A 15,774-nucleotide genomic window follows, 5' to 3' on the forward strand; every position below is an offset into this window, starting at 1 on the left:
ATCTACCAGCCTCTGGAAGGTGGCGGATGCATTTCGAAGGCCGAAAGGAAGGACGTTGAATTCATACACCCCCGCATGGGTGACGAATGCTGACCTCTCCTTGGCAGGTTCATCTAGCGGTACTTGCCAGTACCCCTTGGTTAAGTCTATAGTAGAGATGAACTGGGCACGTCCCAACTTTTCCAATAGCTCATCGGTACGTGGCATTGGATAGTTGTCCGGACGAGTTACAGCATTTAGCTTACGGTAGTCCACGCAAAAGCGTATTTCCCCATCTGGTTTGGGTACCAGAACCACTGGAGATGCCCATGCACTGGTAGATGAGCGGATTATACCCATCTGTAGCATGTTCTGGATCTCCCGTTCTATAGCAGCTTGGGCATGAGGAGACACCCGGTAGGGTGGGGTTCTGATTGGGTGAGCATTACCTGTATCAATGGAGTGGTATGCCCGTTCAGTCTGTCCTGGGGTGGCTGAGAACAATGGGGCGAAGCTAGTGCACAGCTCCTTGATTTGTCGCCGCTGCAGACGTTCCAGGGTGGTTGAGAGGTTCACCTCTTCCACGCCACCGTCTTTTTTCTCATCGTAGTAGACACCGTCAGGCCACTCAGCATCCTCTCCCTGGACTGTAAACTGACAAACCTGTAAGTCTCTGGAATAGAAAGGCTTGAGAGAATTAACATGGTACACTTTAGGTTTAAGTGAGGAATTGGGAAATGCTATGAGGTAGTTTACAGCTCCCAGGCGCTGTTGGACCGTGAATGGCCCTTCCCATGATGCTTCCATCTTATGGGCCTGTTGCGCCTTCAAGACCATAACCTGGTCTAGACAGGTCAACATTAGGCAATAAATAGGTTCTGTTCTGGTGGGGGTAATAAACGCTTCTCTCTCTGGCTGGTCATTGTGTATCTCATAATGTAAGTCCATTTGCTTTACTGAACCTAATGCTAATACAGAAGTTGTGAATTCATATAAGAGAAGGGCTGCAGGAAAAAACCAAATCCAGCAAAGGGGGTGCCCTGCTTACAAGTACAGACAATGGATTTGAGAGGTATAACTGGGAGTACTGAGGTAAAACCAGGATCATTCACTGAGGATACAAGCTGAGTGGCTTGTCTGATGAAAAAGGCATTGCAGCCTACCTGACTGAGAAACGCAGGTGAGCAATACTATAAGATATGACAGTAACTAATTAAGTAAGTGTAGGTGCTAGAATGTGTACTATACATTTATTTTACACGTAACCATTTGTTTTCAATGTATCCACTTACTAGGACTTGAATCTCTCCTCTGTGTTAAATGAACTTGTGCGTGTTTTCATTATAAACATCGATAATTACTGTGTGTTGAGCGGAGCAGTGATCTGAGGGGAAACTGGTAAGCTGGGGTGTCCTGCTTCTTTGGGAGCAGGCGATCTGTGAATTTGCGGAGTATCCAGTGGATCAGGGGCTGGACACTCCAAGGAGATATTCTGAGGGCTTGGGTTTTGGATAGTGCCAATTACTAACCTGCCAAGGGGAGTCTGCATAGGCTGAGAGAGGAGTGCTTGTGTTGCCCACAGGGGAGCTGACCCCAGACAGACACAGACAAGACTTCCTCATTCTAAGGGCAGGTGGTAGAAAGGTGCTTCACAATCCTCGGAAGCATCACAGATACCAAGGACGAGGGGGTGTCTTAAGCCCCCTCCCTTAGCCTAGTGGTTAAGATACTCATCTGTGATGTGGAAAACTACTAGGTCATGTCCCTCCTCTACTTGAGAGGGAGAAGGGACTTAAACACGAGTCACCAAACACTCAGGAGAGTGCTCTAAACACTGGTTGATAGGGTAGTCTGATGTAGCTCTCCTGTATTCTATCCTGGTAAAGCTATTCCATTTTGGATAAATAATTAAGGTGTCATTAGAGTGGGGGACTGGATCCTGGGTCTCCCACATACTGGGAGCATCTACCAACCACCAGCCTATAGACATTCTTGTGTGTACACATGCCCTCTGGCCCAATGACTCTTTATTCATCCAAAGTGGAACAACTGCACCAGAAGAGACTAAAGGACTCCCACGTCAGAATATCCCTTAACCCAGTGCTTAAAGCATTCACAGAGAGGTAGGAGACTTCTGTTCAAATCCTTTTTTCTCATCAGGCAAAGGGGAAACTTAAACCAGGGGTCTCCCATACACCAGCCAAGTGCCCTACAGGGAGGGCTACTTCCTCCTCTTTTGTGTGGCATTAGTTATGCTCTGAGCACACCTACCAAATCAGACTCTGCATGTAAGTTAAGTGAAGGAATGCCAATCTTCTCCCCTTTTACGTGTTGCTCTGGGGCTGAGGTATCAGGGCGCAGAGAATGAGACAACAGGACATGTCCTCAGTGGCAAAAACATAGGTGCCTAAGGAACTTCTACTGCACAAACTTAGGTTCTGAGTGAGTTTAAGCACCTAAAAGGGTTTGGCAACAGCTGAGTGCTGGTTCTGTGAATCCCAGTGGGGTCTGATTCTGGGGCTTGTGTGCCTGAAGTGACAGTCCGGCACCTAAGGCTCTTTGTGAATCTAGCCCTTGGTTCTTATCTATATCTTTAGCTGCCTAAATACTTTTAAAAATTGCCTTTAAATGGAGTTCATACACAGAAACATGGTAACTTCAGTAATAAAAATACAGGAGTTTTCCACCTCAGTTCTGTTCTGTGTAAATAGCCAGCCATTTGGAGTAAATAATACAGCTACTGTTGGATTTTTTTTCCTTTTATAATGCTGATTCAATTAAATTGCAACATTTTGCAGAAATGTATTGATTTCATCAAAAAATTATATAGGAAATTATCTAAATGTTTTGTGTCAATAATATAACAGAATATAATAATTAATATATTATCGATGTGTTTAAATATTACATTATATTATATTATATTATAAAAATTGAAGTGATAAAGTCATTATAAAATATTTCAACAAATCAAAATTAAGTATGTCAGAAGATTTCATCTCACAAAAACAAAATCAAATTTCAAAATATTGGAATTTCCTGTTGGATGGGAATTCTATTTTTAGATAAGCTTTGTAGATGAGACTATGTTTAGCTGGAGACATATTCAAAAGCCCTAAGACATATTACATTTTACCTTTTGCTTAGAATTTGTTGAAAAAAGGGGAAAAAAACCCACATTTGTGAAACAATTCAAAATTTCAAAGTATTTTTCATTCCAAAAATAAATTATTTTTTATTTAGTTTTTTGTTTTGTTTTCTTTGCTTTGTATTTTTTTTGGCAAAACATTTTTAAACAAATATGAAAAATCCAAATATTGATATTTTGGAATTTCTCCTCTTTTCCCTTCTTTTTTCTTTATCCTTTCCCCCCAGCTCCATTTTCACTTCTAAATGCAAAACAGTGAATGGTATACAGGGATTTGGTTATTTTCATTTCTTATTTTTTTTTCTTTGTGCCATTATATATTTTTTCAAAAGCTGAGGAGTCACAGATTAAAGAAAGAAAGAAAGAAAGAAAGAAAGAAAGAAAGAAAGAAAGAAAGAAAGAAGCTGAACACAAAAATTCAAAATACCAGAATTTCAAAATATTCAGTTTCAACAAAAAAAAAAAGAAAAGAAAAGATTGGTTTTGAGAAAAGATTGGTTTTTCTTAAAAAACAGTGCAAATGAAATAATGTTAACAGCTCTAATGATATCTTACTATATACCAAATCAAAGACATCTACACACTTTACATACCAGTGAGTGCCTTTTCCAAGGCTTTCTTCACCTCTTTGTTTAGAGTGTAAATGAAAGGGTTTTACAGTGGTGTTACAATTGTGTTTAAAGTGTTGACTATTTTGTTTAGAGCCAGGGTGTTCTGTACAGAAGGCTTGATGTACAGGAAAATGCTGGAGCCATACCAGTTAATCACAACAGCCAGATGAGCAGAGCAAGTGGAAAAGGCCTTTTGCCGTCCTTGTGCTGACGGAATTCTCACTATTGTGGAAATGATATAAATGTACGAGATCAGAGTTACTATACAGGTGCCCGGGAGGACAATGAAGGAGGTGATGAAAGCCACCAGCTGAAGGAGATGTGTGTCTGTGCAGGAGAGAACTATCCAAGAATCTAGGTCACAATAGAAATGATTGATGACATTAGGGCCGCAAAAGGACAACCTGGTTATGAGATACGCGGCACACAAATAGCTAGGAAACCACACACCCAACAGCAGAGGGCCAGCCAAGTAGACAAGGTGCTGTTCATGATGGAACTATAGTGCAGTGGGTAGCAAATAGCCAGATAGCGGTCATAGGCCATCAGGGATAAGAGGAAACATTCTGTGCAGCCAAAGGATAGAATGAAGTACATCTGTGTAATGCAGCCAGTAAAGGAAATGGTTCTGCTGGTCCCCAGGAAGACTGCAAGTGTCTTGGGAATGCAGGCTGTGGTGTACCATATCTCTAGGAAAGAGAGATTGCAGAGGAAGAAATACATGGGAGTTTGCAGCTGGCAGCATGTTCTCACTAGGATTATGATGGCCATGTTTCCCATGGCTGTCAGGATGTACATCATGGAAAACAGCACAAAGAGGAAGGTCTGCAAATATTGACTACCAAGGAAGCCCAAGAGAATGAACTCTTGCGCTCTGGTTTGGTTTGCCATCTGTGTTCAAGACACATATTCCATCTGTTACAAAGCAAGAGATTGTTATAGAGGCAGTTAAATATATTAGATCAGGGGTCGGCAACCTTTCAGAAGCAGTGTGCTGAGTCTTCATTTATTCATTCTGATTTAAGGTTTTGTGTGCCAGTCATACATTTTAACGTTTTTAGAAAGTCTCTTTCTATAAGTCTATAATATATAACTAAACAATTGTTGTATGTAAATAAAATTTTTAAAATGTTTAAGAAGCTTCATTTAAAATTAAATTAAAATGCAGAGACCCACGAACCGGTGACCAGGACCTGGGCAATGCAAGTGCCACTGAAAACCAGCTTGCGTTCCACCTTCAACATCTGTGCCATAGGCTGCCTATCCCTGTATTAGATATTGCTGACCCTTGAAGGTTTGAGTTCACCATCGCAGTCTGTCAGGATACCTAATACTGATCACTGCCTCTTTGTGTGATGAGCAGACTAGGCTATGCTAACTGTGAGGAGAGGCAGGTTTCTTCACCTAACGGGCCCACACTTGTCCTTTAGGCACCTTTGAACTGTATCCTGTCAATAGATGTTCAAACAGTCATTCTCTTTATTCATATACCTTAGGTCTTTGTGGGCAAGCTTCTGACTTACTGTTTTCAGGATCTGTTTTCATCTAACACAACTTTTTGATCAATTCCCTTTTTCACCAATTATATCTCCTTTCAGTTTTTGTCCCTTGATGCTCTCTTTCTGGTGCATCTGTAGCCATTATTTCCCTCTACTTCCCTTCTCTAATAGCGTCAGTTCACCTACTCAGGTCTGCTTTTTTTGGCTTCTCCTGACCTGAAACCTTTCCTATTTTTCTTCTTTCCTCCTTTCCACTTCCCAGTCCCTGACTTCTAGTCTTCTGTTGTTCTCATATTTTATAACCTCACCTCCTACTCAAAGTTCCACTTCATCCGCCAGCTCAGAATCTATATTCTTCTCCTCTCACAGCTTGTTTCCATCTGCCCCTTCAGGCAGATTCTGAGCCCCTTCCCAGTTCGAGCTGCCCTCTCACTGGCCATCTCTCTCCCCAGGACAGCATTCTCTGCAGCTGCTTGTGTCAGGGTGAGGGTTACTACACTTACCTAAGATAAATCTGTGTGACCTTATTTATTTGCCTCAGTAAATTACTGCTGCAGTGAGTGTCACGTGTTAAAGAGACATTTTAGTCCCTTCTCACTCACCTTGGTGTAAATCAAGAGTAATTCTACGGAAGTAAATGGGGCTCATTCTCCACTCATTCACACCAGTGAAAATTAGGAATGTGGCCTCTCAGGAAAAGGGAGAAGATTCTCCACTTACACACCACAGTGTAAATCTAGAGTAACTCCGTGGGCATCAATGAGACAATTTCTCCTGCCATTTAGCCTGATGTAAATCAGAAGTTATTTCACTTCAGTGAATGGATTTACACCACTGTCAGACTGGTATGGAAGGAGCATCAAGCCCAATATGTCCTTCTATTTATGCCAGGGTTTACATCATAAGTAAGAAACAAAACAAAACCAAAAACAGCACAGTGAAATATACTTACTTTGTGTATATCAGTTTAATGATTCCTCACTCCTGAAGGATAGGATTATAATTCAAAATGATCTGGACAAACTGGAAAAATGGTCTGAACTAAATAGGATGAAATTCAGTAAAGACAAATGCAACATACTCCACTTAGGAAGGAACAATCAGTTGCACATATACAAAATGTCTCATAAATTGAATATTTGAACATTTCATAACCAAAAGATTCTGGAAAACTGTGTCTATTTCTATATTGGTTAGACCATCACCCCCTTCAGAAGCTCAGCATCTGCCAGCAGAGATTGCCTTTGGCTGACAAATTTATGGCAAGTGAAAAGGTTTGAGGAGGAAGCTTATTTTATATTCCTCCCCAGTCCCGCCCTATGGATTTGATCTCAGCAAAATTTTACAGACTTCCTGATAATGTGCTAAGCCACAGGCAGTATTGTGCCTAGGGACCAAGATCTGGATTCATGTTATTAAATCAAAACCTCACCTTTCACTGGGGGATGGGAGATGGTTGTAGCTCTTGTGGTTGTAACAGAAAGTTGAAAATTGTGACCTGAGTGTAACCAATGCAGGGCTAGATCCATAAAGGGAGTTCAGGTTGCACTTTGGAATTAGGCACCCAGCGTAACCATATATAATGCATGGGGAGAGTTGGGCACCTAAGAGTAAGATTCAGAGAAGCTAAAATGTGGCACGAAGAGCTGTCTCAGCTAACCAAAAGACAATTACAAGGAAAGAAGTGCAGCCTAGATTCTGCCCTTCAAAGGGGATTAGGTGCCTAAATCCAGGTCAGAGGGAGGCACCTATCTCTGCTTGATATTCTCAGCTGGGAAGCCCCTAGTGGAGATAGGTGCTTACACCAGGTAGGAGGAGGTAGCATGCTGCCCTCCAATATTTAATAGTTCAGTGGTTACAGCACTAATATGCATGTGGAAGACCATAGTTTAAATCCCTTCTCCATTTGTCCAGAGCAAGAACCTGAACCCCACTCCCACATGACTGCCCTAACCACTTGGGTTTAGGGCCTTTGGGGATGGGTCTCTTTCCTGTTGCAGCTGTTCTACTTTTTATAAAATATTTAAATATTCAGTGGGCCAGAGAGAGAGAGAGTAAGAATGACTCTATAGCCTAGTGATTTGCATACTCACCTGGGAGTTCCAGGTTCAGTTCCTGCTCCAATGAACCTCAGCCTTGCAGATAATCTTAATCAGATCAGTTTCTCTGTGTTTCATTTTCCTGAGATGCTTCCACATGAATGGGAGCTATTAAGACAAATGACCCTCCATTTTCCCTGTTCTGGGAAATACGTGACACAACCCCGACAGTAGATTGCTAATTCCACATACACTGATGCATTCAATGATAAAGCAATTTCACAGGATCAACAAGAATTCATAAATTGTACATAAACAGATTCCCCAGTTGTTAACCCCAAAGAGTTATTTTCCTGGGTCTCATTGATAACATAGAACACATGTTATAAAAGTTGATCCCTTAGGCTTTATTCCATCATTTTGTGCAGTGTGTTACTAGCGTACTTTTAAATAATGCACTCTCCACAACACAAGGGAAAAACAAACAAAAATATAAACTTTATTTAACCATTTAAGAGTAAGAATGGGCCATATACAAATATACAGAAGTAGAAAAGAAGAATCAAAATAGAGTTCTAAGAATAACAAGGGAAATTAAGAAACAATGTTCTAAGAAGTACAAATATGAGATATTTAAAGCCATGTAAGAGAGTTTGGGTCAGATTTTTAAAGGTATTTAGGTTCCGAGAGGGATTTTCAAAACCATCTAGTCACCTAACACTCTTGAGTATAGGCAGCCAGATGCTTTTGAAAATCCCACTAGGCACCCAAATGCCTTTAAAAATCTGGTCTTTTGGGTTCCAAATCTTCTAGGTCGCTTTTATAAGATCAGCCCAAGTATCAAATGAAAAAAAAATATGTTCAGCAGTAAATAATGTTTATGTCCAATCATGCTTTATAATAAGGATACTGTAATAACATTTTAGTTACATTGTAATTACCACATGCTTATGTTTTCAATATGTATTTTCCAGAAATTCATATACACTGAAGGACAGCTACATAACAGATTTAATTATGAATGCATTTGGCTGTTCTTCATGGTATTTTCAAGGGCATATCTTCAGCTGGTTTGAGCTGGCGTAGCTCCATTGGATTTACACCAGCTGAGGATCCAGCTCAAGTGTCCTAACCAAACTGTATTGATGCTGGCTAAAAGTGTTAATGGAATCTGGATACCAAACTCCTGCAGGCTGCCCTGAAAATCCCAGCCTCTGATTGTTCTCAGTTATGCAGCAAACTTCCTGATTGTATGGTTCAGTGGTACTCACAGATGTTGAAAAAACACAAGCACACTGTCATTACAGGGCTATTGCACTGTAACTACACTGTAGCTGCAGTACTCTTACTTTAAAGTTTAATGTATATCCCTGGTTTGTATTTATATAGGGCTGATACTGAAGTAGATTTTTGTACACCCGCTCTGTTCCTGGGAGACACTAGGGCAAATTCTCCGAAGTCAAGGGAGTTACGCCAGATGTGAATTTGGTCCAATGTCCCTATATAACATCAGTACCCAAGCTTGTATCCCAACTTGATAATCACTCCATAGGAAGGATAAGTCTTTAATTTAAACAATCAGATCCTCAAACCATGAACATGGGAATTATACTGCACATTAGACAAAAAACCACAATAAAAATCATATCCTATGAGGTGATCAGGACCCTCATCCACATTAATTGTTGTGTTTCTATGTCTTGCTATCACTGTACGTTGAGTTTAGTACCTTGTGAAATTAGTAACTTGAATCATTCTTTTATCCTTGTGAACTATCAAATGATATTCCTGAATTGTTTCAGGTGCTCTGATGGTCCAGTGAAGCACAATCTAGAAATTCCAACGAAAACATCCATATTTGCCAAGCTACCAGCTACCAAAGCTCCCAGTAAAATTTTATTCTAGTATCAGGGAAAATGAAGGTGTATCAATTGTATGGAGATCACAGCTAACAAAAATTCTCTCTCTCTCTGTGTCCCTATACACATCTATCTATCTAATCTAACGTATTGTGCTATCTAGATTGTCCAACAATAAATACATCCAGACTGATAAAGTGCATAGTGTCTCACAGAAGTAGAATTCACAGAATAAATTAAATTGGTTGAGAATGATTTCTGGACACAGTCTTCCTTGTACATATCATTTTCATAACCTTTAACATTTTGAAAACAGCCTGCACTAGGCCTAGGCAAAGTGATACATATCCACAAAAGCAGCACATTTCGGAGTCACTTCACTATTCTAATATCTGTGAATGTATGGCAACTTTAGAATTTACACTCACAAAACCCAATCGGCTCAAGATTCAATGGATACATGGACACTGATTATGTGAATCTGTGAGTGATCACTTACAATGATCTTTATGTGAATATTAGGTCAATCAGATTGCACAAAATCTTATCCAGTTCCATGTTATTTAATGAAGCGATATTAATTGTACATAACACATCCATATGTTTTAAGTACATCTTGTAGCCCGAATGCTAATCTACTGTAAATTGGCAGTTGAAGGTCTGGCCCTATATAGCAGACAAGCCTCAAAAGGTTTGAATGTTGGGTTAAGATAAAATTCTGGACAATACGGGGTGAACTCCTGGCCCCACTGAAATTGAGTTCTGAAGTTGATTTCAATGGGGCTAGGATCTTATGATTTTTACTGTCTGTCTCACAATATTTGTTATATTGCTTAAGGTCTCAACTGCTTGAATCAACATTTCAGCTTTCATATTTTCTTTTAAATAATCATAATCCTTCTTTCTTAGGTAGTTCTTTTCATCCCTAGATCACAAAATACTATATAAAGGATGTGAGTATCATTATCCCCATTTTATAGATGGGGAAACTGAGGCACAAAGAGATGCCATTACTTGCCCAAAGTCACCCACCTAGCCAATAGAAGAACCAGGAATAGAACTGAGGTCTTCTTGTTGCAGTCCAGTCCTTTTGCCACCAGGACACATTCATAGTTACAAAAAACAACAAAAACATGAAGTAAATGCACCCTACAGACTCCAAAACCTGACAGCAATTGAAAAGAACCCCACATTTATTATTTAAAGCCAATCTCACGATTTTGGGGCCCTGATTCATGATTTGTCAGTGTTTGGACTTAGCAGTAATGATTTTTTCCCAAAAAAATTTCTCCCAACTTCTATAGTCTTCCAATATTTCATTTCTTTCGAGAATCCCAGTGCAATATGGCCCCAGTCAGGTTGAAGGTAGCCTGAGGACACCTGTGGGCCTTCTATTTTTGATATTTGTATTCACAATGAATGAACTCAGAAAGTGCAAATGCATTTAGAAACTTAAAGGAGATGTTCTGTGAAATTTCTCAAACCTCAGGTTTTGGAAAGAAGTTAGGTGTCTTATTTTCTGTCAGCCACTTCCACAAGCACCACTAGATAAATGTCGCCATAAAAGGAGGTGATAATACAAGACAATGAGGAACTCTTAGTAGAAGTGGATAGAGCACAAAACATGTGAATTCAAATCCTGATTAGATCTAGGCTTATTGTAAATTGGAGATTTCCATGACCTTGGAACTTTCAACACAGAAGACACAGGCCTTTAGCAACAGAGCTAAAAAATTAACTTCTCAGGCTGCGACGAAGTAGAAGACTATTGTAGTAACCACTAGGGGAAGTGCCATCTTGTGCATTAAGCCAGGGTATTACCTTTTGACTTGCATCTGATTTTAAAGGTGAATCAAGACTAAGATTCTGGATTCAATTTTGACATCATCAAAATTTTGCAAGCTATCTTCACATATCTTCAATCTAAACTGGCAGAATCCTTGTGAAATCAATATTTACAAAATTTTGCAATGCCAGAAAGAAAGAAAGAAAGAAAGAAAGAAAGAAAGAAAGAAAGAAAGAAAGAAAGAAAGAAAGAAGCCTACAAAAATACCCATCTGGGTTTCTATCCAGTCTGGAACTAGACCTGGAACTTTATTCTGAATCCCCTTCAAAATCCACTGGCGTCTTGATTTGAAGTTCCTGTGGGTTTATCTTTATCTATGCTTAGGTATGGAAGGATTACAGTTTTATCAGTAAACGTCAGTAAATACCATTTTCACCATACAGTCAGCTGAACTGCCCACCCACACAAAATGGTTCCATCAATAAAAATAGAAATGTACAGATAAGCAAAGTAAGAAAAATGCTGCTTCAGAACGTATTGAAGTTTGATTTAGGAATATACTGTGTATATTTTGGCTTGTGATGTTGACAATTTGAGTTTTAACCATTATAAAGTTCTAACTTTTCAAAAAATCAGTTGTCATTAAGTAATTATTCTCTGACCCACCTTGTTGTGTGACACGCCACAGTAATTTCCTGCAAGTGTGAAAATATAGACAATATTTTTAAATGCTTAAAAATAAACATTGATATTCTCTATCAAGCTTATCAGTATAAGCTATATCTATATCATCTACATAGGCCATGCTTTAATATAAATAAATTACACTGCTCTACAGCCAAAATGCTTCTGAAATAAATGTAGTCCAACTTTACTAATTCTAGGTCACTGAGAATGAAAATGATGCTTAAAATTGCTGATTGGCTCTAGTTTTCAAGATATGCTATTGGGTCAGTATATACGACACTTGACTTGGGAATGGCGGAGGATAAGCGAATCATAAAGGGAAGGGATCTCAGTTTAAACCAGAAATGACTAAAATATATCTTTGACTGGATCTATGAATAAATCAATGACTGGGTTTGGACAGTACTTGCTTTTTAGGCAAAACAATGAATGATGCAATCTGAAGCTGGTATTGCATCATACATGATATGAATTGCATTATGTTATTCCTAGAAGTCATGGAAGATGCAATCATAATGAAGCTTACATCACTCTGCTGAACAAATTGCCCTATATCATCTCTAGAAATCATACAGTGTCGTGCTCTTTTATTTGCTAGTGTTTTATTTTGCAAAGGGACACATTTCTGTTTAGCCAAAGTGAGCAGAGATGCCTGGTACTTGTGTGAACAGTGCAGATAACTTCTGCTATGTTTGTGGTGAAGTGACTTTTGCATCACAAAAGCGCAGTATAACCACTATGGTTAAGAAAGCCTATCACCTTTATTTTGGTTGCAAAATTGGAGATCAGGACAAGAGGTGGGCCCCACACATATGCTGCAACACTTGTGCAACAAATCTGCGCCAGTGGTTGAACAGGAAAAGGAAATCTATGCCTTTTGCTGTGCCAATGATTTGGAGAGAGCCAAAAGATCATACCAGCAATTGTTACTTCTGCATGGTGCCTCCAGTTGGGAAAGGTATGTCAAAGAAGAAAAAGTGGACTGTGCATTATCCAAACATTCCATCAGCTATACGCCCAGTACCCCACGGAGAAGGACTGCCAGTTCCTGATGCACCAGAATCATTCTCACTTGAGTCAGACGAGGAAGAGGATGAAACTTCTGGTCCTGGACCATCAATGTCACAGGACCCACATTTTCTCCCCTCCTCCTCCTCTGAACCACACCTCATAACACAAGGTGAACTGAATGACCTTGTCAGGGATTTGGAACTACCCAAGAGTAAGGCAGAGCTGTTGGGCTCCAGACTACAGCAGTGGAATCTCCTGGCAGGCTATCAGGGCAAATGGAGCCCATCAATGCTTGCAGACTATTGCTGGACAGTGACAAGAGATGCTCCATTTAATGAATACAAGAGACAAGCCAAGAAGCGCCGAGAAGACACTGAATAGGACTAAAGTATGTACATAATAGTTTTTTGCCTTTTGTTTCATAATAAATTGTATTTATATAACCCTTTTGCTGATTTTTAAATTGTTTCATAAACAGGCCAGGTGAAATATTATCATGTAAAGCAACCATAAACACATGAAAAGACCTAGGTTTACAATTTATGATTAAAACTCTACTATCTACACAATAGACATAGACATAAAATGTAAAAACTTAAATATCTTAGAAACAGTAGCCAATCAGTTGTTTTAATTGTCATATTTGAATTCAGCACATCAAAATACACAATAAATATCACATTTTATCTCTGAAGCAAACGACTTCTCAGAAATTGTAGACCAGTGTTATTTAATGACTCTAGAAACTAGATTCAAAAAGCTAAAGCTTTATAACTGCTAAACCACAAGTTGTCAACATCACATGCACAAATACACAAAATAAATAACCTAATAAAGTTCTCAAGCAACATTTTTCTTTCATTGCCTGCCTGTAGATTTCCATGATTTTTGATGGAAATATTTTTTCATCGGTTTGTGTGTGTACAGAGAAATCAATGTTTACTGATATTTACCAATTAAAATCTAATACTTGCAAGCCTATTTCTATAACCCTTGTTAAGTACAGTACAAAGCAGGTACACTGGGTAAATAACATGTGAATGGTGTGTTATTTTAATGGGTGAAATCCTAGTCCAATAGTATCCATTGGAGTTTTACCATTCATTTCAGCAGGGTCAGGATATCACCCAATGATTTTGACCCTAGAGAAATCTTGATTATCTCACTTTATTGGGCTTAGCAACTTCATTCTTCTTTGGACAAGTCATCAGTAGACAAGTATTCTGAAGAAATGACCATACAAAACCAAAAAGAAAATTTTGTTTCCCTCATTCAGTAAATCTTCTCAGTTTATTGCCTTTTCACTTACAACTAAAACAATGACCTTACATTCTCTAAATTCATGTGAAATCCATAAATTTACTGACTGCTTTTCTTAGAGCCTTTTTAACCTCTTTGTTTCTCAGGCTGTAGATGAGTGGATTGACCAGAGAAGTCAGGACTGTGTAGAAGACAGAGAACACTTTGTTCATGTCTCTCAGTATCTTAGTTTTGGGTAGGAGATAAACAGTGATCAGAGTCCCATAAAAAGTTGTAACCACAATGAGTTGGGAGGAGCAGGTGGAAATGGCCTTTTGCCTCTCAGTGGTGGAAGGGATTCTCAGGAGGGAGCTGATGATACAAACATAGGATGTTACAGTTAGTAGAAATGGTGGCAGTGAACATACAGCTGACAGAACAAAACTCAAAAATTCTATTAGGCGAGTGTCACTGCAGGAGAGTTTTACCATTGGGGTGAAATCACAAAAGAAATGATCAATCTTACCAGGCCCACAGAAAGGCAGTTGTGACATCAAAGATGTTGTCATGGTAATAGCCAAAAAGCCAATTATCCAAGACCCAGACAGCAGCAGGACACAGAATCTGCCATTCATAAGGGCTCCATAGTGCAGTGGTTTGCATATTGCTAAATACCGATCATAAGACATCACGGATAAAAGAAAACACTATGTAGTAACTAGGACTCCAAAAATATAAAATTGTACAATACAGCCTCTGAATGAGATGGTTCTGTCCCCCGTCAGGAGACTGACCAGCATCCTGGGCAGGATAGTTGAGGTGTAGCAAGTTTCCAGGCAGGACAAGTTCCCCAGAAAGAAGTACATGGGGGTGTGAAGGTGCTGATCAGTTACAACAAGTATAATGATGAGTATGTTTCCTACCATGGTCACAGTGTAGATCACTGAAAACAGAAGGAAGAGAAGAACTTGCAGTTCAGGGAGATTCCCAAAGCCTAGGAGAATGAATTCTATATCTGTTTTATTGCTTCAGTCTGCATTGACCATGGGTAGTATCTACAGAAAATCCAACATACCTGGAAGAGAACATGAAAAATATATTTAAAGATTAATGTATTGTCAGTAAATAATGCCATAACGTTGGGGAGGGGGTTTGTTTGTTTGTTTTTGTTTTTTTAACGGCTTCTCCTAATGGTTACTAGCTGAATGGTTGGGTGGGGAATGCAACCCAAGGTGTAGATTGACAGACAACTCATTTTCTGTAATAGATTATTGCTCTTCTCGAACAGCAGCTTAAAGAAACTGTTATTCTATGTGCACACTGAACTTACAACACAAAATATCAGGCTAGATATACATATGCTGTAGCAATACAGGTTATATCAGTGTTAAGAACTGCATGGAAAGTGCTGGGAGCCAGTTGCAATGCACAACTGCAATCTTTTATTTTATTTTTGTGTTTGCTTTTAAAAAATCAGTCAACTTCATGGATCTGCAGAATTCAAGGGTGCTTTGTTCCCACACCATGCAGCACTGGTCTGCAGAACACAAGCCACAAGCAGCAAACCATGATTTAAAAGGACCGAGGATTTATGTGGACAACTGGAACTTCCAGAGTTATGCTATTGAGAATTCAAACACAAACTAAAGATAGAATAAAGAGGTTTGGAAGGGAAATAAATCCCCCTGCCTTAGAATATAAGCCAATTAAATGGGTGGGTTGAGAGAAAGCTGCTCTGTGCACCTACCTCTTAAGCAGCTTGTGCATGTAACTGTTGGAGATAGGCCACTACACTGGGTGGATCGATGATCTGATCTGATACAGCCATTCCTATGATTCCAAAATAAACAATTCAGGCTGAGATCTCCAAACATGCCTAGAGGAGTGGGGTGCCCAGTAAAGAGTCTATGAAAATC

General features: G+C 39.4%; 1 pseudogene; it reads right to left on the minus strand.

The window, feature by feature from the left end:
- Window positions 1-3,712: 3,712 nt before the first annotated feature.
- On the minus strand, window positions 3,713-4,629 carry LOC115643265 (annotated as a pseudogene).
- Between the last annotated feature and the right edge of the window lie 11,145 nt (window positions 4,630-15,774).

This window comes from Gopherus evgoodei, unplaced genomic scaffold (assembly GCF_007399415.2).
Source record: "Gopherus evgoodei ecotype Sinaloan lineage unplaced genomic scaffold, rGopEvg1_v1.p scaffold_55_arrow_ctg1, whole genome shotgun sequence".
Classification (NCBI taxonomy): Eukaryota; Metazoa; Chordata; order Testudines; family Testudinidae; genus Gopherus; species Gopherus evgoodei.